Consider the following 23,948-nt stretch of genomic DNA (forward strand, 5'->3'; position numbering starts at 1 on the left):
GATCAAGTCCATTGTCCCCTAGGACCGTTTTTGTTCTCATTCCTTACTCTTGCAGACTGTATTTTTAAAACTATCATATCTTTTTGTCTCTATGAACAAAGTTAGCTTGAAAAAGTGAGCACTGAATATCATCATGGAGACTGACTTTTATCTTAACCCTCTAGGTCAACAGAATTTAAAAGAGGGGGGGGGGGGAAGAGCATAAGGTCTCTTCAGTCTTTCCAACATGTATGAATCTACTTAAAAAAAAGACACACACAAACTTTACAGAGGAAAAAGTAATTATTTTCAGAATAGATTTAATTACCAAGATATTATGGCAAATTGTAATATCAGACTTTAATTACAATTATTAAAAGATGTTCTGACTGCAGTGTAGGTTTTGTTTTGGTTCTCCCACTCCTTTCCTCCGCCCCTCCATAATGTCATTATGACAAAATATTATGGGAAAAGTAATATCCTACTATGGTGTGTTTTGTGGGGCTACTATGTTGACAATTAGTATTGGTTCATATTACTAAAACGCAGCTGTAGTAAATGATCAAATATAATACACATGACTGCATCTTTTATTGCTCCCTTCACTATTCAGCTTCAAATTCTGCTGTGGCTGAATGTCGTTTCCAGCTAATTGGTATTCAGCCAGATAATACAGTTCGCGATTTGGTGCACCCCTGTGAGCCAGGTATATTATTTCCAGTTGGATTCCACCACGCTGCAGAAAACTTGCAAAAAAATGCAGAATGAGAGGTTTATCCTCTGAAATAAACTACATCCCTGTAACAGTTTATCTCCAGTTCAGCTTGATACGGCCTTGAAGCTTGTGAAGAGAACTCTATCCCAGCTGGTGTAATCTAATTCTGGTTTATGTTTAGTAATCAGTAGAATAAGATTAACGTACCAAGGTGAAATACATGTACTGCTGACGTTTGATACTATGTCTCTAAATAATAGTGTGTTACAGCAATAATGGTCTGAATATGTAAATGTGCATTGTTAAGCTATAATTGCATGTTTGTTTAGCCCAGGGATCGGCAACCTTTGGCACACGGCCCGCCAGGGTAAGCCCCCTGGCGGGCCGGGCCAGTCTGTTTACCTGCCGCGTCCGCAGGTTCGGCCGATCACGGATCCCACTGGCCACGGTTCGCCGCTCCAGGCCAATGGGGGCTGTGGGAAGGGAGGCCAGCACATCCCTCGGCCCGCACCGCTTCCCGCAGCCCCCATTGGCCTGCAGCAGCGAACCACAACCAGTGGGAGCTGTGATCGGCCGAACCTGCGGATGCGGCAGGTAAACAGACTGGCCTGGCCCGCCAGGGGGCTTACCCTGGTGGGCTGTGTGCCAAAGGTTGCCGATCCCTGGTTTAGCCCTTTGCAGGGGGGGAGGAAATAAGTGATCAGCTAGACAGAGCAATCTATGCATTCATACTACGCTCATCATCACTGAAGCAGTCAAATACGAAGTGTTCAGCTGCCCCAGTACTCAAGCTCCCATGTAAAACTCTGGAAGAGGGATCTCTCTGTTTTTACCAAGGAGCCTCAGAACACACATATCAAAAACAATTATAATAATTTTTGCTTTTTCTACTGACAAGTGGCGTATCGGTTCTATTCACTGTTCCTTATGTGACAGTGTCATTTGATTACAGTTCATTGTATTGAGGTTATCAGGATTAATTAGATGTCTGTGAAGCACTTTGTAGAAGTAAAGCACTATGCAAATGATTATTATTAGCAGTACTAGTAAGGACTGAAGGATTAGTGTCAGGATAGCTGGGGGACTGGCAGAGACACTGGAAGGAATGGGTGCAGGCTAGCACAGTCTATCAGAGCTACCAGGCAGTTGGCAACTCTCCTGGCAAGGTAGCAACATTGAGCAGACATGAGGGGCTGCTTCCATTAGAAGCCTTTATACCTGCCTTGGAGTTTCCAAGTTAGGCCCTTGCTTGTAGTTTGGCAGGGTCCTGATTGATAGGCACATGCTAATCATGGAACTCGCAGGGAATTACTTCACCAATCCGGGCTCAGGGATGACTCATCACAATTTGTTCCCGACTGGCCCAAATTTCTCCAGAGCTGGTCCTGTGGCACTCAGCTTCTGAGAACACATTATTTAGCATACAGCTTTTAGGTGAGAGGGAAACTACTAGGGGGTGGGTAGCAAAAGGAATGCATAATGTATGAAAAATACAGGAAGGGAGAAGAGTGATAAAACAGAATGCAAGCCAAAGAGAAGAGGAAAAGAGAGAAGGCAATATTAGTACAGTAATGTGACACGAGATGTTATGGTACTGTTGACTGACCGTCGTAGTCTGGCATGGGACCATGCCCACATACAATACACGTGAAGATTGGGATTCATTAGTCTACTACTTAGAGCAGAGAATTAGGAGCCAGGATTGCTGGGTTTTGTTTTCATCTCCGATGCATCTTGCTGTGTGACCTTGAACTTTGCATCAAAATCTCTATCTGGAAAATGTATACAAATACTAGTTATGTTATATGTATCTGGGAGGTGTATTGTGCAGCTGAATTAAGTAAAAGTTGCTTGATAAGCATACATATACATACACTTGTTTATCCTCTAATAACTCCAACCCTTGAAAAATAGGCGTTAAAAAACAAATGAAAGTTTCACTACAGTTCCTGGGTGAGAAACAAGGATGAATGGCTCAGGGTGTGTCAAGGTCTTAGGAGAAGTTCTCCGTTCCCTTGAAAAAGTTGCCAGTGAAGTTTTGTCCAAGTAAGGATTGGCGGTTTTGGCTCAGTCTGTGGTGGGTTTCTAGAAATATAGAACTTGGTCATTAGTGTATCATGAGGAATATTCATTATACATATACTTTAAAATAGCAATAAATACAAATAGCTTTGGAAAAAAATGAACCACTAAAAAGATCTGCCTATTTGACATTCTGATTAATTGGATTGAGTGACTTGAGCATTCTTGCCAACTTCATTTATACTTTACTTCAATATGTAGGCATGAATGATCCCACTAACCCTATTTAATAACGAATTTCCTCAGTCCACTCATAGGAGAAAACTGCAAAGTAAAGGCAAGTTCAGAGAAATGTTATATATTAGTAAATGTCTTTATAAGTCAGTGTTGAGTTAGAGATAAAATGACAACTTAGCTTCCTAAGAATGTGTCCTTTGGTTTTGTTTTCAATTGCAAGCCTTTGAATAAAAACTTGAAAAAAGAGTTTATGGTTGAAGGTGAACAAGTGATACTTCTGTCACATTACATTCTCCTGCCTTTAAGGAAGGTGAGCCTTTTTAAATTGTTTGGTTATAGAAAGAAACTTTTCTTTTATGTAACTCCTGGAACTTACATATGAGGTTATATTTATAATTATTGTGGACATGATTCAATTAAAAATTGACTTTTGGCTTCTGCACTGAAATTAAAAAAAAAAGTGATAGTTATGTGGCCACATGGTGGTGCTTCATAAAACCTGGCACAGAAGACCGTTAATGAGACATGGGATCTTTCATTTGCAGGTTGCCAGTTCAAATTTAGCTCAGGTCAGTAGTGTCATAAAGTTATTATAATCTGATGGCGTCCATGAAATGGATTTGCAGTCTCAATTCACTTCCTCATGGGCTTTTGCACATATAAAACAAAGATCATATTAATTATCACCCTTGTTAGTTGCAGAAGGAAAAGGAATTATATTCTCAGCTCTCAAGGTATCCCAGAAGGTCAGGGCTGAGGCACACCTGTGGGGTCAAGTTGAGATACCTGTATTGTTGTTGCTTGTTCTTTTACTGCCTCTGTGAAGCTGTTAAACCTTCTACTTTGATGAGCACTCATATTGCACTTGGACACATGCACACGATATTTTAAAAAATAACATTTTCTAAGTTAGTGTATATTTCCCCAGAGAAGCCTCTGGGAAACCCTGTGAAACTATATTAAATGAAGTGATGTTACATCTTTTTAAATTGCTTGCAGTCATTATGCTTGCTTCTCTCATCCTTAATTCCTTCTCTTTAGCTACGCGATCTATTTTCACCTTCTCACAAAACAGGAGAAAAGCCAAAAATTCTACCAGTGGAACCTTAGAGGGTTTCTTTGTTATGTAAAATGCTTGTAGAGTTCCAGATGCTCTGTTTCCCTCACTAGATGCCCAGGAAAACCTAAAGGACATATTATACAGGGAAAGGATTTTTTATAAGCAGGGGAGAAGAACAAAGGAATTGTAGGATTTAACAAGATTAGGGGGTAAGGAAGGATCACATTTTAATATCTCACGTGAGACAAAATGTGATGCTGCATTTATGCATGTAGGCTCTGGACTTTTTTCAAGTTACGCAGTGATGAGCGTCTGAGGTCAGAACCTGGCTGAAGGAGCCCCAATCACTCAAAGGGAACAGGCTTCTCTGGAGCAAGTTTCACATGCAGACCTGGGCCAGAAAAGCAGGCATACGCACAAATGAGGACTTTCCTCTGCCTATTCCTTCTCTTCATGGATGTTGTGCCCCAGAGAAAGCTGAGAGTGGAATGTAAAGAGGAAGGCTCTGCCAAAATGTAATGGAAAAGTAGGAGACCAGAGAGCAGATGCTAGTGCCACTGTTGGGGAAACTTCTGAGGATACGGCCTGCAGAGGAGAGGGATGTTGAGTGGGTGTTGCATTGAGGGGTGTTGGGGGGTAGGAGATCAGGATACAGAGCAGGAGGAAGTTCTAAGGCTATAGGTGAGGAGGAAGAGAGGTTGTGACTGATGTTCGAGGTGAGAGATTGGAGATTGCAGCAAAAGAGTGATGAATGGGGATTGGGAACCAGTGTGAGAGAGTCTGAGCTGGGGAGGGGAAGACCAGAAGTCTCTATGTGGAAAAGAGATTACAGGAGGGACTTAAGACCCTTAAACCATTGCTGGCACAAAAAGAGAGGGGAGAAGTCTGCCACGTACAGCTGAGTGTGTTCAACGAGACTAGGCGTAAAGCAACAAACACTCTGATTCTGGAAGGGATTGTTACAGAGACCACATACCACCCACATACCAGCTGGGAGCATGTACCATCTGTTTTTATACTTTCACTGTAGCCACTACTCAATGCTCTATAGTTGGCCGTGCATGGCAGGTAAGGAGAGCAGTAACCAGGTCAGTGGAGTAGTATGGTGGCTGTCATAAATATAAAGGAAAGGGTAAACCCCTTTGAAATCCTTCCTGGCCAGAGGAAAAATCCTCTCACCTGTAAAGGGTTAAAAAGCTAAAGGTAACCTCGCTGGCACCTGACCAAAATGACCAATGAGGAGATGAGATACTTTCAAAAGCTGGGAGGAGGGAGAGAAACAAAGGGTCTGGGTCTCTCTGTCAGTATGCTGCTTTGCTAGGGATAGAACAGGAATGGAGTCTTTTGAACTTTTAGTAAGTAATCTAGCTAGGTATGCGTTAGATTATGATTTCTTTAAATGGCTGAGAAAAGAATTGTGCTGAATAGAATGACTATTTCTGTCTGTGTGTCTTTTTTGTAACTTAAGGTTTTGCCTAGAGGGATTCTCTCTGTTTTGAATCTAATTACCCTGTAAGGTACCTACCATCCTGATTTTACAGGGGTGATTCCTTTACTCCTATTTACTTCTATTTCTATTAAAAGTCTTCTTGTAAAAAAACTGAATGCTTTTTCATTGTTCTCAGATCCAAGGGTTTGGGTCTGTGGTCATCTATGCAAATTGGTGAGGATTTTTACCAAACCTTTCCCAGGAAGTGGGGTACAAGGGTTGGGAGGATTTTGGGGGGAAAGACGTGTTCAAACTACGTTTCCCAGTAAACCCAGTTAGAGTTTGGTGGTGGCAGTGGTTATTCCAAGGACAAAATTAATTTGTACCTTGGGGAAGTTTTAACCTAAGCTGGTAAAAATAAGCTTAGAAGGTTTTCATGCAGGTCCCCACATCTGTACCCTAGAGTTCAGAGTGGGGGAGGAACCTTGACAGTGGCAGCTTAGGTAAACCATTCATAAATTCACTGTAAGTAGGTGGCATTGAGATACAGGGCTCATCTGTTGATTTGTTCTCTTGTTATATGCTTGAACCCTCCATAAAAATGCTAGTTAATTACTGCTGTCACAGTGACAGGGACATCTTATCTCATTCCTGTCAGGAACTCATCTGCCTCTAGGCTCAGTCAGCTAGCAACCCAATGAGCTTGGCTGGACCCAACGACCCTCCCTAAGTAATTGTGTTCCCTGATGGGTCAGAAGAGCCAACAAATCATGATTTAAGCCCTGTAGCAACGGCACAATAGTGGATGTTTGATGTATTACACATTTGCGGCTTTGGCATACCTGCTTCCTGTCCAGCCCTTGCTCTAACCCTTGTCTGCTCCACTCCAGCCCTAGTCCTTGCCTACCTCTGAACTCCTGGCTGTGACCACTAGTTTGTCTCCTGACCACAACTCTGGCTCAGCTGTTGGGTTCTGTTCTGGTTTCTGATTCCTGGCATTGACCATAAGCTTGCCTCATGACCACACTGACAGTTCTGCTCCAACCAGTAGGCCAGACAACCTCAGTGTGTGACAATACCAAGATGTGAGAGGGGTTGGAGTGGTAGGGAAACCCTAGGAACAGTCAAGCTGGCAGGGAAGCTTAGGAAGAGGTTTATATTCTGTTGTTGCTATGTGAGCTGCAAGGAAAGCCAAACTCTAGGAAAGGAGAAAATCTGACCTTTGTAGTGTGCATGTATTCTGCTTGCAGCAGGATGGATTCCCCACTTGCATATATTCCCCTCAGTGGTTTCACTGTCATTTGTCATCCTGATGTTGCACAGTGGTTTCCAGCAACTTGGTTTTTATATTGAATTGAAGGACATATTACAAGCCTGCTATTGTTGCGGGGAAATTCTAGAAAAACTTAATTCTGTAGAAAAGTCAGAAAAGGACAAATCTTCTGCAAGATATTTTGGAATATGGTACACTTTTTAATTTCCCAAATTTGAATCTGAAAAGACTTTCTATCAGACTCTGCTTTACTGCAAAAGTATCAGAACACTGTTTCCAAGAAAAACACTTCTCCATGAGTTTTTAAACTTCTTTATAATTCCTGACATTCTGCTCATGCTTGATCCAGCTGCTGTTTTGTCATTTTGAATCACATCATTCTGGATTTTAATTGCCTCACTTTCAAATTTCTCTTGTTAAATATACAATACAGGGTAGTTCTAAATGTATTCAGATCACAAATTATTCTTGAAGCAAATAGCTATTTATTTCCATTCCCTAAAGAAGCTATAAACACAAGAGGCAAAATGTCAGAAAAGAGAGAAAATGTTGGTTATAACACCCTAAAAAGAGATCTTTTGTCAGAAGAAAACTTTAACACACTAAAGCTGGCTGAAGTCATATCACATTAATTCCTACAAGCTGTTTTCATGTACTAACAATCAAATGTGGCTGCTGCACTTTCCTCACAGGCTAGAAGTTCAAAGGGTAAATGCTAGAGATGTGGGGTTTAGGTATTGGAGTCTCAAATTCTTGTCACCTGGGGGTTTTCCTTTTGCAAAATCAAAACCAGGGTTTGTTCAGAAGAGAATTGCATCTTACCTGATCTCTCAGCAATTGTGGCAGGATAAGGTGGGGAGGGGGAGGTTCCTTGGATTAAAGGTTTCTGCTAAGGCTATTTCCTCATATACTCTGAGAAATTTATTATGGATTGACATTTAATGGACTCAGGAACTCTGCAGAACAATTTGGGAGAAGAGAGCAAGTAACCTTCAACATGGTAAGACAACAAAATGCTGTGATATGGTTTAAATAGGCTGAAGCTCTACTGAGTCAATTCTAATAAAACTATCCAGCAAGAACTGAGACAGTATTTGTCCAGTATCACCCTTTAATAAGTAGGACAGCCTGGGGAGATTAACTGGCGTTCCAACACCCCATCGTATCTACAAACCTCTTCTTAACTTAACCCAAGGAAAGAGGTAGGAGCAGCAATTGTGGGACACCAAGTCACAGCATTGGTAAGGTAAGGGAATTATCTGCACTCCTCTGGATGTAGCAGAAATAGCCAATTCACTGTGAAACTGACAGGAAGTCCATCTCATCATTCCATGTCCTATGTCCCTTCCCCCGTTGTCCCCTCCAGTAGCTCCACAGAGGTTCAGGGCATGCTGGTAAGGGAAAGTGAACAAAGGGTGAGAGTGAGGACAAGGAAGCTGAAACCACTGCTGGGGCCCCAGGTATCTTTTCCCCTGCTGGGCTAGGTAAAATTTTCTCACTGTTCAGGCTATGAGAGGACTTGTTTTAGGATGCAACATGAACAAACACAAAAAGTATTCAATCAGTGAGTGAAATCACCTGAATTTGATTTATTTTCCTTTTGTTCACATTCTGGATTGAGTTTGACGAAAATAAACACAGAGGGGAAAAGAATGATATATAAGAAATGCTCTTATAACACAGTTGTGGAATACTGACAAAGAAAAAGTCAAAAAGGGCTTAATAAATTAAAACATAGATGCAGAATACAGGGAAAATGTAACCATCTAAAGTAGATCCAATCACCACATTGTTGGCTAGTTTTGTTTTTCCCCTGTAACACAAGCATCTGCTTGGGTAGGGGCTAAATCAGAGGCAGTGTAAGAAAAGCTTCTGCAGGAGCAGTGTTTGGTTCAGCCACCATAACTTCTGTGACTTTCCTGGAGTGTCTGCATCAGCAGTACCCACTTTCATGTTTGGGATCTGACTCCAAGGCTCCCAATTAAATGAATCTGTACTAGGAATAGAGGAAGAGTTGGAGCCTAGTAAGCCAAAAATCAGTATTGTAAAAGAAATGGTGTTGGGAGACTCAGCTGTTGTATTCCACTAGGGTATATTGATATTGCAGTGGCTGTACATCCATTTGTATTCTTATTAGTTAATGGTATGTTATAATAGGCACTGGATTTGAGAGTTGGAGGCTCACTAAGAAACTCTGATTTCCTAGTTACAGCTACCCCACTTGAACTGTACTTTGATTACCATCTTGTGAAAAAGGAGATTAATTATTCATAGTCTCTTGTTATAATTCCACAAAACTGCTGTCCATTATCCCAGCATAAATCAGGAGTTCCTCCACTAAAGCAGTGAATCTAGATTTACTGTGATATAACCAAAGTCTGATCTCAGTTCAGTTTGTCTGGACTCCTTCCGGGGTCAAATTCATTATTTACACCAGAGGTGGGCAAACTTTTTGGCCTGAGGGACACATCTGGGTATGGAAATTGTACGGTGGGCCATGAATGCTCATGAAATTGGGGGTTGGGTTGCAGGCTCTGGAGTGGGGCCAGAAATTAGGAGTTCAGGGTGTGGGTGAGGGCTCCAGCTGGTGGTGCAGGCCCTGGGGTGCAGGAGGATGGGACCAAGGAGTTCAGAGGGTGGAAGGGGTATCAGGCCTGGGGCAGGGGGTTGGAGTCACTGGAAGGGGCACTGGAAGGAGTCAGGGGTACAGGCTCCAGGTGGCGCTTACCTCAAGCAGCTCCCGGAAGCAGCAGCATGTTCCCTCTCCGGCTCCTATGCAGAGGTGTGGTCAGGCAGCTCTGTGCACTGCCCCGTCCACAGGTGCCACCCCTGTAGCGCCCACTGGCCATGGTTGCCAGCCAATGGGAGCTGCGGGGGTGGCGCTTGGGGCGGGGCCCCATTACGCATAGGAGAAATGTTGCTGCTTCCAGGAGCCGTGCAGAGCCACAGCATGCGCAAAGCAGGACATGCCCTGGACCCTGCTTCCCGGCAGAAGCTCGAGGGCCGGATTAAAACATCTGAAGGGCTGGATGTGGCCCCCAGGCCATAGTTTGCCCACCCCTGATTTACATCCATAAAAGCCTGTTTATTTCAATGTGGGTGTAGGGCAGGATTTTAACCTATAAATTCTAAGGGTATATCTACAGTGCAATTAGAAACCCACAGCTGGTCCATGCCAGCTGACTTGGGATTCTGCGGCTAGGGGTAAGAGGCCATTTAACTGTGGCATAAACATTTAGGTTCAGGCTGCACCCCAAGCTCTGGGACCTTCTGACCTCACAGGCTCCTAGAGTCAAGGCTCCAGCCCAAACCCAAATGTCTACACTGCACTTAAATAGTCCCTTATCCCAAGTCCCATGAACCTGGGTCAGCGGGCACATGGCTGTCCAATTACAGTGTAGACATACCCAAAGTAATAGCAAATTGTGCTCTAGATAGGTGCATACACAACTCCATTGCATGCAAGTATGTAACAGGGGGCCTTCAACTGTGGAGTGACCCTTAGATGTTGAATTCCCTGCAGAAAGGAGTATGTTTTCCCTTTGTTTAGTACACCTCTGAACACAGTGACACGATCAAAAAAGCAGTAACAATTATATCAAAAGCCTTACATTTTTCATCCCTGATAGCCTTTTCCTTCCTGAAAGCAGCCACTAGGGTCAAAATGCAAAAGGACGGCATGTATAAGTTGTAGAGAAAATAAAATGACCTTAAATATTGTGAGTGGCTAGATAGATTGAATGGTTGAAGCACTTGTCATGTGATATGAAGCTTTTTCAGTTCAAAGTCACAAGTATAAATTCTTCCCAAGTTGGTAGTGACCAAAAGCCCTTACCACCTGAAAGTGACATCACCCAATAATAGCAGAGATTGGAAATGGGAATGGAGAAAAACATGAAAAGCTTTTGAAAGTGCCCTTGCCGGCTAATATTGTTACTCCAATGAATAAGTCTCTTAAAGGCTGTGAGCTTACGGCCATTTATCTGGTAGACTTGCTATTCATCTCCTCCTGAGTGTAGGGTAAATGCACTGTATTAGGGTCATGATGAAGAGCAAACCTAAAAAGTAAAGATATTAGAAATCAGCCAGCCAGACGAAAAGTGTAGACTATTGCAAAGGGAACTGTGGAAACAAAAGGTAACAGTTGGAGGGAAATATCAGAAGGGTAGCCCTGTTAGTCTGAATCTGTAAAAGTGGCAAAGAGTCCTGTGGCACCTTAGACTAACAAACGTATTGGAGCATAAACTGTCGTGAGTGAAGACAGCTGAAATGGGATAACATCTTAAATGCAAATTGGGGTGGGGGAAGGGGGTGGCAGTTTGAAGGTGTGTATAGCAATGCCATGTCAAGAAGTAAGGAGATAGGGCTGAGTGTGTTTTTTTTAAAACTTTCATGTCCTTTTGTTCCAAAAATATTTCCAAAATATTGGAAGCAGCAAGGATATACTAAAGCTAAATCTTGCCTGATTTGCTCAAAACCCCCAAACTCATGCATGCATTTCTAGATAAAAGGTAGCAAAGATACAAAAGAAGGATGTATTGGAGCCCAAACCCACTCTTATATCTGAAGGGAGAATAGTGGAGTCGAGAAATGTTTTGTCCACTTCAGAAAGTTTAAACCTATTCATGCATACCAGGGAATCGACATACATTGATCAATCCCCCGGAGGGTCGATTTAGTGGGTCTAGGGAAAACCCGCTATATCGACCGCCGATCGCTCTCCCATCAACTCCGGTACTCCATTGGAACAAGAAGCATAAGGTAAGTCCAATAAGTCAACCTAAGGTACATAGACTCTAGCTATGTTATTCACGTAGCTGGAGTTTCATACCTTAGGTCGACTTAATCCCGTAGTGTGGACCTACCCTAAAGGGTGGAAAGCAGGGTGGATGAACAAACTTTGGATATCTTTCAGTGTGGGGCAAGATGAACTGATCCAATTGCTCTTGCCTCAATTGTCCGTTTGGAAAAAGCAGAACAGGAGGTGAAGAACTTTCAAATAATGCTGATAATAAGCATAGATTGGCTCACATCACACCCACAAAACTGAACACTTCTGAACTTTTGGCTGGAGGGTTTACCCTGTGGACCCAAATCCAGATCCCAATTCTACTTTTGGGACTTATTTCAAGTTGATGAAATTTACATAAATGGGCAGCAACTGGAAATCATTAAAATATTCAGCTCTAGAAAGCCAGCATGGACCCCACTGAACCCTTGAGCCAGCACCGGCCGCTGCAGAAGTCACAGAGGTCATGCAAAGTCACAGAATCCGTGACCTCCCTGACAGACTCGCAGCCTTAGCAATAGGGTGTTTTTGTCTTTTATCATTTTTCTCTGACAGTTTCATTTGAGAGTAGGGCCCGTGGGGAAAAAATTGCTAGGGTCCATCTATGACCGAAGCAATTTGCCCAGAGTCACACATGGAGTGTATGGCAGAGCCAGGAACAGATCCTAGATCTCCTGAATCCCAGTCCAGTGCCTTACCATAATAAGACTATTTTGTGTGACAGTCAGTGGAAGGCGCTCAACACTTTCCTAGCCTTCAACACTTTCCTAGCCTTCTATGATAAGGACCAGATGATATTCACCCAAGAGTTCTGAAGGAACTCTGATATGACATTGCAGGACTCTTGTTTGTGGTATGTAATCTATCCCTTTTAGCAGACTGGCGGATGGCTAATGTGACATCGATTTTTTTTAAAGGCCCCAGAGGCAATCCTGGCAATTACAGGCTTTTAAGCCTAAATTCAGTACCAGGCAAATTGGTTGAAACTATATTAAAGAATAGAATTATTGAACAGACAAATGAACACAATATGTTGGGGAAGAGTCAACACATCTTTTGTAAAGGGAAATCACTCCTTACCAATCTATTAGAGTTCTTTGAGGGTGTTAACAAACATGTAGACACAAGTGTTCTACTGGATATAGTGTACTTGGACTTTCAGAAAGCCTTTGACACGGTTCCTTTCCAAAGGCTCTTAAGCAAAGTAGGTAGTCATAGGATAAGGGGGAACACAGGCGCTGACTTTCCAATGTGCCAAGGCATGCTGGAACCCTGGCTTTGCCCAAGACCCTGCTCCACCCCCACCCCGCCCCGTTCCACTCCCTCCCCTGAGCGCACCACGACCTCGCTCCTCCTCCCTCCCCCCAAGAGCCGTGAAACAGCTGATCGTGGGGAGGGAGGGAGAGGTGCTGAGAGGGACACCTACCACTTTTTCCCTGTGGGAGCTCCAGCCCCGGAACACCCACAGAGTCAATACCTATGAGAGGTAAGGCCCTTTCATGGATCAGTAACTGGTTAAAAGATAGGAAACAAAGGGTAGGGGGAAATGGTCAATTTTCACAGTGGAGAGAGGTAAATAATGGGGTCCCCCAAGGATATGTATTGGAACTAGTACTTTTCAACATATTCATAAGTGATCTGGAAAAAAGGGAAAACAGATCATTGGCAAAATTTGTAGATGATACAAAATTATTCAGGATACTGAAGTCCAAAGCTGACTATGAAGAGTTACAAGGGGAGCTCACAAGACTGGGTGTCTGGGCAACAAAAGGCAGATGAAATTCAATGCAGATAAATGCAAAGTTATGCACATTTGAAAACATAATCCAAACTGTATATACAAAATTATGGAGTCTAAATTAGCTGTTATCACTCAAGAAGGAGATCTTGAAGTCATTCTGGATAGTTCTCAGAAAACATCTGCTCAATATGCAGCGGCAGTCAAAAAAGCTAACAATGTTAGGAACCATTAGGAAAGGGATAGATAAGAAGACAGAAAATATCATAATGCCACTATATAAATCAATTGTGTGCCACCAGTTGAATACTGCATGCTGTTATGGTTGTCCCATCTTAACAAAAGATATATTAGAATTGGAAAAGATTCAGAGAAGGACAACAAAAATGATTAAGGGTATGGAACTGCTTCCATATGAGGAGAGATTAAAAATACTGGGACTGTTCAGAGTAGAGGAGAGATGTTTGAGGGATATGATTGAAATCTATAAACTCATAAATGGTGTGGAAAAAGTGAATAGAGGAGTGTAATTTACCCCTTCACATATCACAAGAATCGGGTCACTCACTGAAACTAATAAAGCAAAGCTAAGGAAGTACTTAACACAATGCTCAGTCAACCTGTGGAACTCATTGCCAGGGGATGTTGTGAAGGCCAAAAATATAACTGGATTCAAAAATAATTAAACCAGTTCATGGAAAAAGTCCATCAATGGCTGTTAGCCAAGATGGTCAGGGACATAGGCATTTGCTCTAGTTATCCTTAAACCTTTTGTTGCCAGAAGCCTGGACTGGGACTGTACAAGAGTGGTATTTAGGGCGCTGGATGAGGTACACCACGCATTGTGATTAGGTATGTGTAGGGCTCATGGATCTTGAAAGGAGCGGGGAGAGAGGTGTAGATCATCATAGCTGTGGAGATAGTCTATAGATTGCATCTGTTGTTCTGGAAGAGTCTGGTGCTACTTTGAGTTGTTGTATCCTGGTCTGTGGGGAACTTGTTTCTGATGATGAGCTTGGAGAGGTTGGGGGGTAATTTGAAAGTCAGATGTGGGGTTTTCCCTCCCTCCCTTCCTTCCCCTGCTTTGACTGGAGAGGCATTGACAAGCCACTTCATCTTGAATGGTCCGTTGAAATATGTGTTAACTACTTACTCTAAACAATCTGTTCCACCTTGTATTCAGCTGTGATGCTATGAGTACCTTTCTCAGACCTGAAGTAGAGCTCTCTGTAAGCTCAAAAGCTTGTTTCTCTCGCCATAAGAAGTTGGTCTAATAAAAGATACTACCTCACCCTCCTTGTCTCTCAACTATACATATAGTGAGGCATTTTAAAAGAATGCAGAATGCTGGTATTTAGAAAAATGGATACATTCAATTGTGTAGCATTAGAGATATCCAAATAAGTTAATCTTAAATTCAGCATTTTCCTAGTCTTGCTCTCTCTCATGCTAAATGGTGTTTTTCTTAAAGTTCCAGCTCATGGAGTCAGATGATTACATGAGAATGTCAGCTTTGATTTTTTTTTTTAAAGGAAGTTTTTAAGTTTTGTAGTTGCAGGAAAAAAACTAGAAAATGTGAATTATAAAGGTTCAAAGGGAAATAGACTTCCATATTGTGACAAAGTTCCTGCTGTACCTTGGTGGGTCTTGCGCTTATTGGCGGATTTGCTCACCTTGGAGCTTCACAACAGCCCTCAGCTTGGCTGTTTTTCTGAACCCACAGTCCAGGTCGACGACTCCTGTGTCTGACCAGGAGTTGGGAGGATTTGGGGGGAACCCAGGACCGCCCTCTACTCCGGGTTCCAGCCCAGGGCACTGTGGAATGCAGCTGTTTAGAGTGCCTCCTGGAACAGCTGTGTGACAGCTACAACTCCCTGGGCTACTTCCCCATGGTCTCCTCCCAACACCTTCTTTATCCTCACCATAGGACCTTCCTCCTGGTGTCTGATAATGCTTGTACACCTCAGTCCTCCAACAGTCCGCATTCTCACTCTCAGCTCCAAGCGCCTCTTGCTCCCAACTCCTCACATGCACACCACAAACTGAAGTGAGCTCCTTTTTAAAACCCAGGTGCCCTGATTAGCCTGCCTTAATTGATTCTAGCAGCTTCTTGATTGGCTGCAGGTGTTCTAATCAGCCTGTCTTAATTGTCTCCAGAAGACAATTGTCTTCCTGATTGTTCTGGAACCTTCCCTGTTAGGAAACGGAACGTCTTTTGCTTGCTCCTCAGCTATCTGCTTTCTATTCTTTCCTAAAGCCCCCTGGCCCGGATTTTTCTTACTTTTTGCACCTGCCTTAGTCCCCCCCCGACCGGGCCAGACGCTTTTTTGTTTTTTCTTTTCATTTTTTGTGTTTTTTTTCCGTCTACGTCCTTCGCCGGCCATCCCCCCCCCACGCCTGCTTTCGGGCGCAGCTATTTGCCTCAGCTGAGCCCCCGGAGGAGGGGGGGGAAGATTGCCGATTTTGCTGTCCGGAGGGGGGAGTGGAAACCCCCAGACCCAGCCGTTGTGTCAGCAGCTCGGATCTTACAACATTCTTAACATACCGGAGGACTTGGAACACAGCCAACACAGCCGGAGACGGAGATTTACAGAAGAAATAATATAAATCATCGTGACGGAGGCCGTGAGATTGAGTAACTTTTTGAATTATACTCTCGTGGGGGGGAGTTTGACTGTGATTACTTGCGTTTGTGGCGGCACAGGGGGTGTGGCGTGGAGACCCCCACCCCCGATCCATCGGTGCCCCTACCCCCCCATCGTTATTACAACTGTCACGGCCCCCCCGCAGTCTGTCCCTGCTGGCAATCTGCCATCTCCCTTCGGATCCAGCTGTTTGCTTTGAACTTTGCCTTCCGGACCGGACCTAACAACCGACCAACCGAGACTCTTTGGACAAACGTGTGTGGGTCTGCACCCCCCCCCCGGACTGCTTATCCTACAACTTGCCCCTTTTACTGGACCCCGATTTTGTTCCCCCCTTCCTCCCAGCCCCCCTCCCTCGGCATTTTTTCCCTTCCCGTCCGCAGCCAGCGGAGGGAGGGGCTATTCTGCCTTCTCCCCTCCCCCCTCCTCCTTCCGGTGTCTCCCTGTCTCTCCCTGCTCACAATGGCGGGGAACGAGAGGGGCGAGACTGCTTTAATAAAATTAGTTGTCCCTTCCCCACCACCACCCCTGCCCAACCCCCAAGGTCCCCCCCCTACTACTATTGTTAAGGTACTTGCCACCCCCCCTGCTGGGGCACCGGTAGCAGGAGGTACCAGGGTGATTGCTGCTGCTGCTGCACCCACCACCCCCCCAGATACTAGGAAACCCCCCCCGGTTCGCAAGAAGGGCCAGGGCGGGTGGAAGGGAAAGGGCCCCGCTAAAACCACTGAGCCCTCCATGGCGGGAGCTGCCCCCACCGCTGCGGCCTCGTCATCAACCGTGGCGCCCCTCCCAGCGTTTCCCTCCACCAGCTCTGCGATTGTCCCTCCCCCGGCCCCCAGGACGTATGCCCGGGCGGCAGCGGGCTCCCTGCTGCCTGCCACCTCGTCATCTCGCCGCCCCCCTGCCTCCGCCACCATCACCAGCGGCCGAGGCCCTTTCCCCGCCTTGACCAGGAAGCACGGCGTCCGTTGCCTCCTGGTGCCCACCTCGCCCCACGTGGAGACATACGTGCAGGCGTTGGCGCAGGTGGTAGGACCCACGGCTATTGTGGCGGCCTCCAAGATGTATGGGAAGGTCGTTTTCTTCTTAGCCTCGGAGGATGCCGCCCAGGAGGCGGTGGAGAGGGGCCTGACGGTAGGGGGGGTGTTTGTCCCCCTAGAACCGTTAGAAGACCTGGGCGTTCGCCTTGTCCTTACCTCCGTTCCTCCCTTCTTACCCAATGCTGCCCTGTTACCCGCTCTTTCCACCCTGGGGAAACTTGTTTCTGTCATCAGCCCTCTCCCGTTGGGCTGCAAGGACCCCACCCTCCGTCACATTTTTTCGTTCCGCCGGCAAGTGCAGCTTCTACCACCGGCAGGGGCGCGTGACGGAGAGGCGCTCGAGGGGTCCTTTCTAGTCCCCTACGAGGGAGCCCGCTATCGGGTCTTTTATTCTACCGGAGAGGCCCGGTGCTACCTCTGCCGCTCAGCGGGGCATGTCCGCAGAGACTGCCCTTTGGCTCGGGGGGGAGGGGCACCCGAAACCCCCGAGACCCGGCAGGACATTGGCCCCGTCGCTGCCAATGCCCCTGGCTGCCCAGTACCTGAAACCAACCCTCCTCCTACTCGACCCATCGCTGCTCCCGTCCGGGCCCAAGAGATACCTTCCCTACAATGCCCGGGCGAGCAAGGGGTTTCCACCCTTGCTAGTACCAACCCAATAGAGCCCATGGAGGAGGGTGTGGCAAGGATATTATCGGGTATAAGAGAGGGCCCTCCCCAAGGAGAAGCCCCCGCCCCTTATGTTGCCCCACCGCTACCTCCCCGAACGCCTAAACCATCGCCTCCGCCCCCCGACACGACCCCTGCTAACCAGCCCCCAGATGATGCTATGGAGGGCTGGACCCTAGTCCAGGGGAAGCGAGGCAAGCGGAAGGCTCGAGCTCCGCTGCATCCACCCGACGCGGAAGCCCCCCGGAAGACCAGGAAAGGAGGCACTGCTATTGAGCCTCCCGCCACGGCCGCGAGCGAGATCCATCCGCCGGTGTCGGGAGGGGAAGACGGACTGGCATTGGAGGGCAGAATCCCCCCTCCACGGGAAACCCTCCCCTCCGAGACTTCTGAGGACACCCCTTCTGCCTGGACGCTACCCGAACCCCCCGCAGACCCCGAGGCGGCCGTTGAGGCGGGCCCTAGAGGAGAGGCCCCCGGGGTGGCAGGAGTTGGCCTCTCCTCCGTGTATGCGGAGATTGAGGCCCTAGATTTGACCCCGGTCACCCAGGGAGGGGATGATTTGCTGCCGGCTGGCCTCGAGCTGGGCAGCCTTACCCCAGCCTCCCTTTCCCCATGCTCCCTCCCCCTTTTTGCCTTCCCGGGTGAGCACCCTGCAAAAGGCGGTCCACCACCTGATGCCGTGACCGCTAAAACCACCATGGAGCCAGCACCTAGCATTCTTGGGAGCCCCTCCCCTTCCCCCTTAACCCTTGATTTTGCTCGGGAGGCACTTTCCTTTAGCTGCTCGCCTCCTGCACCCCAGAGCCTTACCCCTGCCCCTGCCCCCACCCCTGCCCCTGCCCAAGGTCCCTCCTCCTGCAATGTTAATGCCGCCCCTGGGGTTATTTCCTTTCCGCCTTTTGCAGACTCCCCCCAGGGAGCAGTCTTTGCACTTTCTAGTCGCGACCCGTTAGGAGTGGCAATTTTTCCCCTGCCATCCCCCTCCACCCCAAGGCGTGAAGTGAATTTAATAACCCCAGCCTGTCAGACGCCCCGTCGGTGGTCCGCACCCTGTTTACCTGCCTTAGCGGACCACGAGGCTGTATTAAGAGGCCCATCAGGGAATACTTTGGGAATTGTAACCCCACCCCCCCATGAGCTGCGGCATGCGCTACGGAAGTTCCTAGAGCACTCCCGTGGCGCCCGCGATAGGGCACAGCTGGCTCTTCGGCTATGGGGGGACTTTGATCAACTCCTCCAGGCCACAAAGGCCCTTATAAAGGAGGGCAGGGGGCAAGGAAAGCGCGGTGCTGCGGCCTACGAGCGAGCCCGCAGCTTCCACAGCGATCTACTCACCTACGGGATGGGTCATGGGTTGCTGTGCAACCCGCCGGGGGCCCTGAACCCCCCCGCCAATACGAGACCCCCACCCCCCCAGCCCTCCGTATGACGCCTCTTATTATTGCGACCCTGAATACCAGGGGCTGTAGGATGGCTCTCCGCAGGTCCCAGGTGCTCTCTTACCTTCGGGAGGGGAGGTACTCTGTAGTTTTCCTGCAGGAGACCCATACAGACCCGGCCGCCGAGGATAGGTGGCGGCTGGAGTGGGGGGACGGGGTATACTTTAGCCACTTTGCGACCTGGCAGGCTGGAGTGGCAACCCTATTCTCCCCCAACCTACGGCCTGAGGTGCTAGGGGTCAATGAGGCCGTGCCGGGCCACGTGCTGCACCTTCGAGTCCGTATGGAGGGGCTCGTGGTTAATCTTGTTAACATCTATGCCCCGCAATTGAGCTCCAGGCGGCCACAATTTTATCAGCAGGTGTCTGACTTTCTCGGCACCCTGGATTCGCATGAGTGCCTGGTCCTGGGAGGGGACTTTAACACCACCCTCGAGGAACGGGACCGCTCAGGGGCCGAACCAAGTCCGGCCGCTGCGAATATTCTTCAAGGGATAGTCGACCATCACTCCCTAGTGGACGTCTGGCGCGACCATCACCCAGATGACACCTCCACGTTCACCTTTGTCCGGGTGGAGGCCCATCGGTCACACCACTCTCGGTTGGACCGTATTTACTTATCCCGTTTCCATCTTTCACAGGCCCACTCCTCCGCCATTCAGCCGGCCCCATTCTCCGATCATCATTTAGTCACTGTAACGGTTTCCCTCCGTGCAGAGGGACCGGGGCCGGCCTATTGGCACTTTAATAACAGCCTGTTGGAGGACGAGAGCTTTGTGATGTCCTTCCGGGAGTTTTGGCTGGCCTGGCGAGAGCAGTGGCGTGCCTTTCCCTCGGTGCGGCGATGGTGGGATCTCGGGAAGGTGCGCGCCAAGCTCTTCTGCCGTGACTACACCCGGGGCACCAGCCGACGGCGAAATGCGGCGATAGAGCAGCTGGAACGGGAGGTCTTAGAGATGGAGAGGCGCCTGGCCGCCGATCCTGAGGACCCGTCCCTCTGCGGAGCGTGCCGGGAGAAGCGGGAGGAGCTCCGGGCCCTTGAGGACCACCGGGCCCGAGGTGCCTTCGTTCGATCCCGCATCCGCCTCCTTCGGGAGATGGACCGCGGCTCCCGCTTCTTCTATGCCCTGGAGAAAACGAGGGGGGCCAAGAAACACGTCACCTGCCTCCTTGCGGAAGACGGCACCCCCCTCACGGGTCCGGAGGAGATGTGTGGGAGGGCCCGTGACTTCTACACAAGCCTTTTCTCCCCGGACCCGACCGATCCTGACGCTTGCGAGGTGCTCTGGGAGGAACTCCCCACGGTCAGCGTGGGCGACCGAGACCGACTAGAGCTGCCTCTCACCCTGGCCGAGTTCTCGGAAGCCCTCCGTCGCATGCCCACCAATAAATCTCCGGGCATGGACGGGCTGACCGTGGAGTTTTACCGCGCGTTCTGGGACATTCTCGGCCCAGACCTAGTCACCGTCTGGGCTGAGTCCTTGCAGAGCGGGGTCCTCCCTCTGTCATGCAGGCGTGCGGTGCTCGCTTTGCTGCCGAAGAAGGGGGACCTCCGCGATCTACGAAACTGGCGTCCCGTCTCACTCCTTAGCACGGATTACAAAATCGTAGCGAAAGCAATCTCGCTGCGGCTAGGGTCCGTGATGGCGGACGTGGTCCACCCAGACCAGACCTATACTGTCCCGGGTCGCAGCATTTTCGACAACCTCTTTCTAGTCCGAGACCTTTTGGAACTCGGGCGGAGAGATGGTCTATCGTTCGCCCTCCTGTCTCTTGATCAGGAGAAGGCGTTCGATAGAGTAGATCATGGGTACCTCCTGAGCACTTTGCAGGCGTTTGGATTTGGACCTCAGTTTGTGAGTTTTCTCCGGGTGCTGTATGCCTCCACGGAGTGTTTGGTTAGGCTCAACTGGACCCTGACTGAACCGGTCAGCTTCGGGCGAGGAGTGCGGCAGGGGTGCCCCCTCTCGGGCCAGTTGTATGCTGTCATAAATATAAAGGGAAGGGTAAACCCCTTTGAAATCCCTCCTGGCCAGGGGAAAGCTCCTCTCACCTGTAAAGGGTTAAGAAGCTAAAGGTAACCTCGCTGGCACCTGACCAAAATGACCAATGAGGAGACAAGATACTTTCAAAAGCTGGGAGGAGGGAGAGTAACAAAGGGTCTGTCTGTAGTCGTCTTGGCCGGGGACAGAACAGGAATGGAGTCTTAGAACTTTTAGTAAGTAATCTAGCTAGGTATGTGTTAGATTATGATTTCTTTAAATGGCTGAGAAAAGAATTGTGCTGAATAGAATAACTATTTCTGTCTGTGTATCTTTTTTGTAACTTAAGGTTTTGCCTAGAGGGGTTCTCTATGTTTTTGAATCTAATTACCCTGTAAGATATATACCATCCTGATTTTACAGGGGGGATTTCTTTATTTCTATTTACTTCTATTTTTTATTAAAAGTCTTCTTGTAAAACACTGAATGCTTTTTCATTGTTCTCAGATCCAAGGGTTTGGGTTTGTGGTCACCTATGCAAATTGGTGAGGCTTTTTATCCAACATTTCCCAGGAAAGGGGGGGTGCAAGTGTTGGGAGGATTGTTCATTGTTCTTAAGATCCAAGGGTCTGGGTCTGTAGTCACCTAGACAAATTGGTGAGGCTTTTTACCAAACCTTGTCCAGGAAGTGGGGTGCAAGGTTTTGGGAAGTATTTTGGGGGGAAGGACGCGTCCAAACAGCTCTTCCCCAGTAACCAGTATTAGTTTGGTGGTGGTAGCGGCCTGTCCAAGGTGTAATATTTTGTACCTTGGGGAAGTTTTGACCTAAGCTGGTAAAGATAAGCTTAGGAGGTTTTTCATGCAGGTCCCCACATCTGTACCCTAGAGTTCAGAGTGGGGGAGGAACCGTGACATATGCTCTGGCGATCGAGCCTTTCCTCTGTCTCCTCCGCAGGAGGATGACAGGGTTGGTGCTGCGGGAGCCGGAGCTGCGGCTGGTCCTGTCAGCGTACGCCGATGACGTACTCCTCGTGGTCCAGGACCCGGGCGATTTGGCGCGAGTGGAGGCATGCCAAGCCATCTATTCGGCAGCCTCCTCCGCCCGAGTCAACTGGGTCAAGAGCTCTGGCTTGGCGGTGGGGGACTGGCGGCAGGTGAGCTCCCTCCCACCCGCACTTCAGACCATCCGGTGGAGTGCGGGTCCACTGCTCTATCTCGGCGTTTACCTTTCCGCCACGCATCCTTCCCCGCCGGAGAACTGGCAAAATTTAGAGGGCGGGGTGATAGAGCGGATCCGGAGATGGACGAGGCTTCTCCGATGTCTCTCCCTCCGAGGGAGAGCACTGGTGCTTAACCAACTAGTCCTGTCCACGCTCTGGTACCGGCTCAACACCCTGGCCCCTGCCCCGGGTTTCCTGACCCACCTCCGGAGATTGATTCTAGAGTTCTTCTGGTCGGGAATGCACTGGGCCCCTGTTGGAGTTCTTCATCTACCCCTGAGGGAAGGAGGGCAGGGCCTGAAGTGTCTGTACACTCAGGTCCGCGTTTTCCGCCTCCAGGCCCTGCAGAGGCTCTTTTATAGTGCAAGTAGTTCGGCGTGGAGCATACTGGCGCACGCCTTCCTGCGCCGTTTCCAAGGGCTTCGATATGACCGGCAGCTCTTTTATCTTTCTCCGAGGGGTTTTCCGCGAGACCTCTCCGGGCTGCCGGTCTTCTACCAGGACCTCCTCCGGACCTGGAAATTGTTTCTAACAACCAGGTCCGTGGCGGCCACCGTGGGGGCAGATCTCCTCACGGAGCCCCTGCTACACAACCCCCAGCTCCGTGTGCAGGTGGCAGAGTCCCGCTCGGTGCGCCAGAGGTTGGTCCTGGCGGAAGTCACGAGGGTCGGAGACCTCCTGGACTACGACCGGAGAGACTGGCTGGATCCCCTGACGCTCGCTCGGCGCATGGGGCTCTCCAGCCTTCGTACCCCCCGGCGCGTGCTTCAGGAGGTGAAGGCCGCTTTGACCCCCGCTGCTCGGGCTTATGTTAGCCGAGCCTTGTGCGAGGGCGCACCCCGCCCATTCCTTACCCCAGGCCCGCCGGACCTTTCCATCGGGCCCCCACCCCATAGATCCCAACAAACCCCTCACCCTTTCACTGCAAGCCGGCTGCACGAACTGCAGCCGGTTAGCTTTCAAATTGCTCCACGGAAATACTTATATACACTTACGCTTCACACCCTTCACGCCCACACCCTGGTGTCCCGCCCCGATACAAAGTGGCGGGATCTCCTGCCACCTTTGGAGGGTGAGCAACCTCGGTGGGCCAGCCTGTATTCCACCCTGGTCCCAAGGCCCGTCGGGGACATCAGTTGGCGGCTCCTTCACGGAGCTGTGAGCACGGGCGTGTTTTTGACACGGTTTACCCCCATTCCGGACACTTGTCCTTTTTGTAATGTGAGGGAAACCCTGGCGCACGTGTATTTAGAGTGTGCCAGATTGCAGCCCCTTTTCCGGCTCCTCACAAATATTTTATTACGCTTCTGGCTTCATTTTTCCCCCCACCTTTTTATCTATACACTTCCCATTCGTGGCCCCACAAAGTCGCGGGATCTTCTGGTCAACCTCCTCCTAGCTTTGGCTAAAACAGCCATTTATAAAACCAGAGAGAGGAGGTTGGCCCATGAAGCGTCCTGCGATTGTGGGGCCGTTTTTCGATCCTCAGTACACTCACGTATCCGGGCGGAGTTCCTCTGGGCGGCGTCCACCGACTCCCTTGAAGCCTTCGAGGAGCGGTGGGCGCTGTCTGGGGTTCTCTGCTCGGTGACCCCGTCCGGTTCCCTCCGTCTGACCCTTTGATTGAGGGGAAGAGCGAGAGACGCCAGCCCCAGCCGTTGCCGCTGTGGATACCATCATTCCTGTCATCTAGGAGGGGTCCTATA

The sequence above is a fragment of the Lepidochelys kempii genome, chromosome 8, assembly GCF_965140285.1.
Source record: "Lepidochelys kempii isolate rLepKem1 chromosome 8, rLepKem1.hap1, whole genome shotgun sequence".
Classification (NCBI taxonomy): Eukaryota; Metazoa; Chordata; order Testudines; family Cheloniidae; genus Lepidochelys; species Lepidochelys kempii.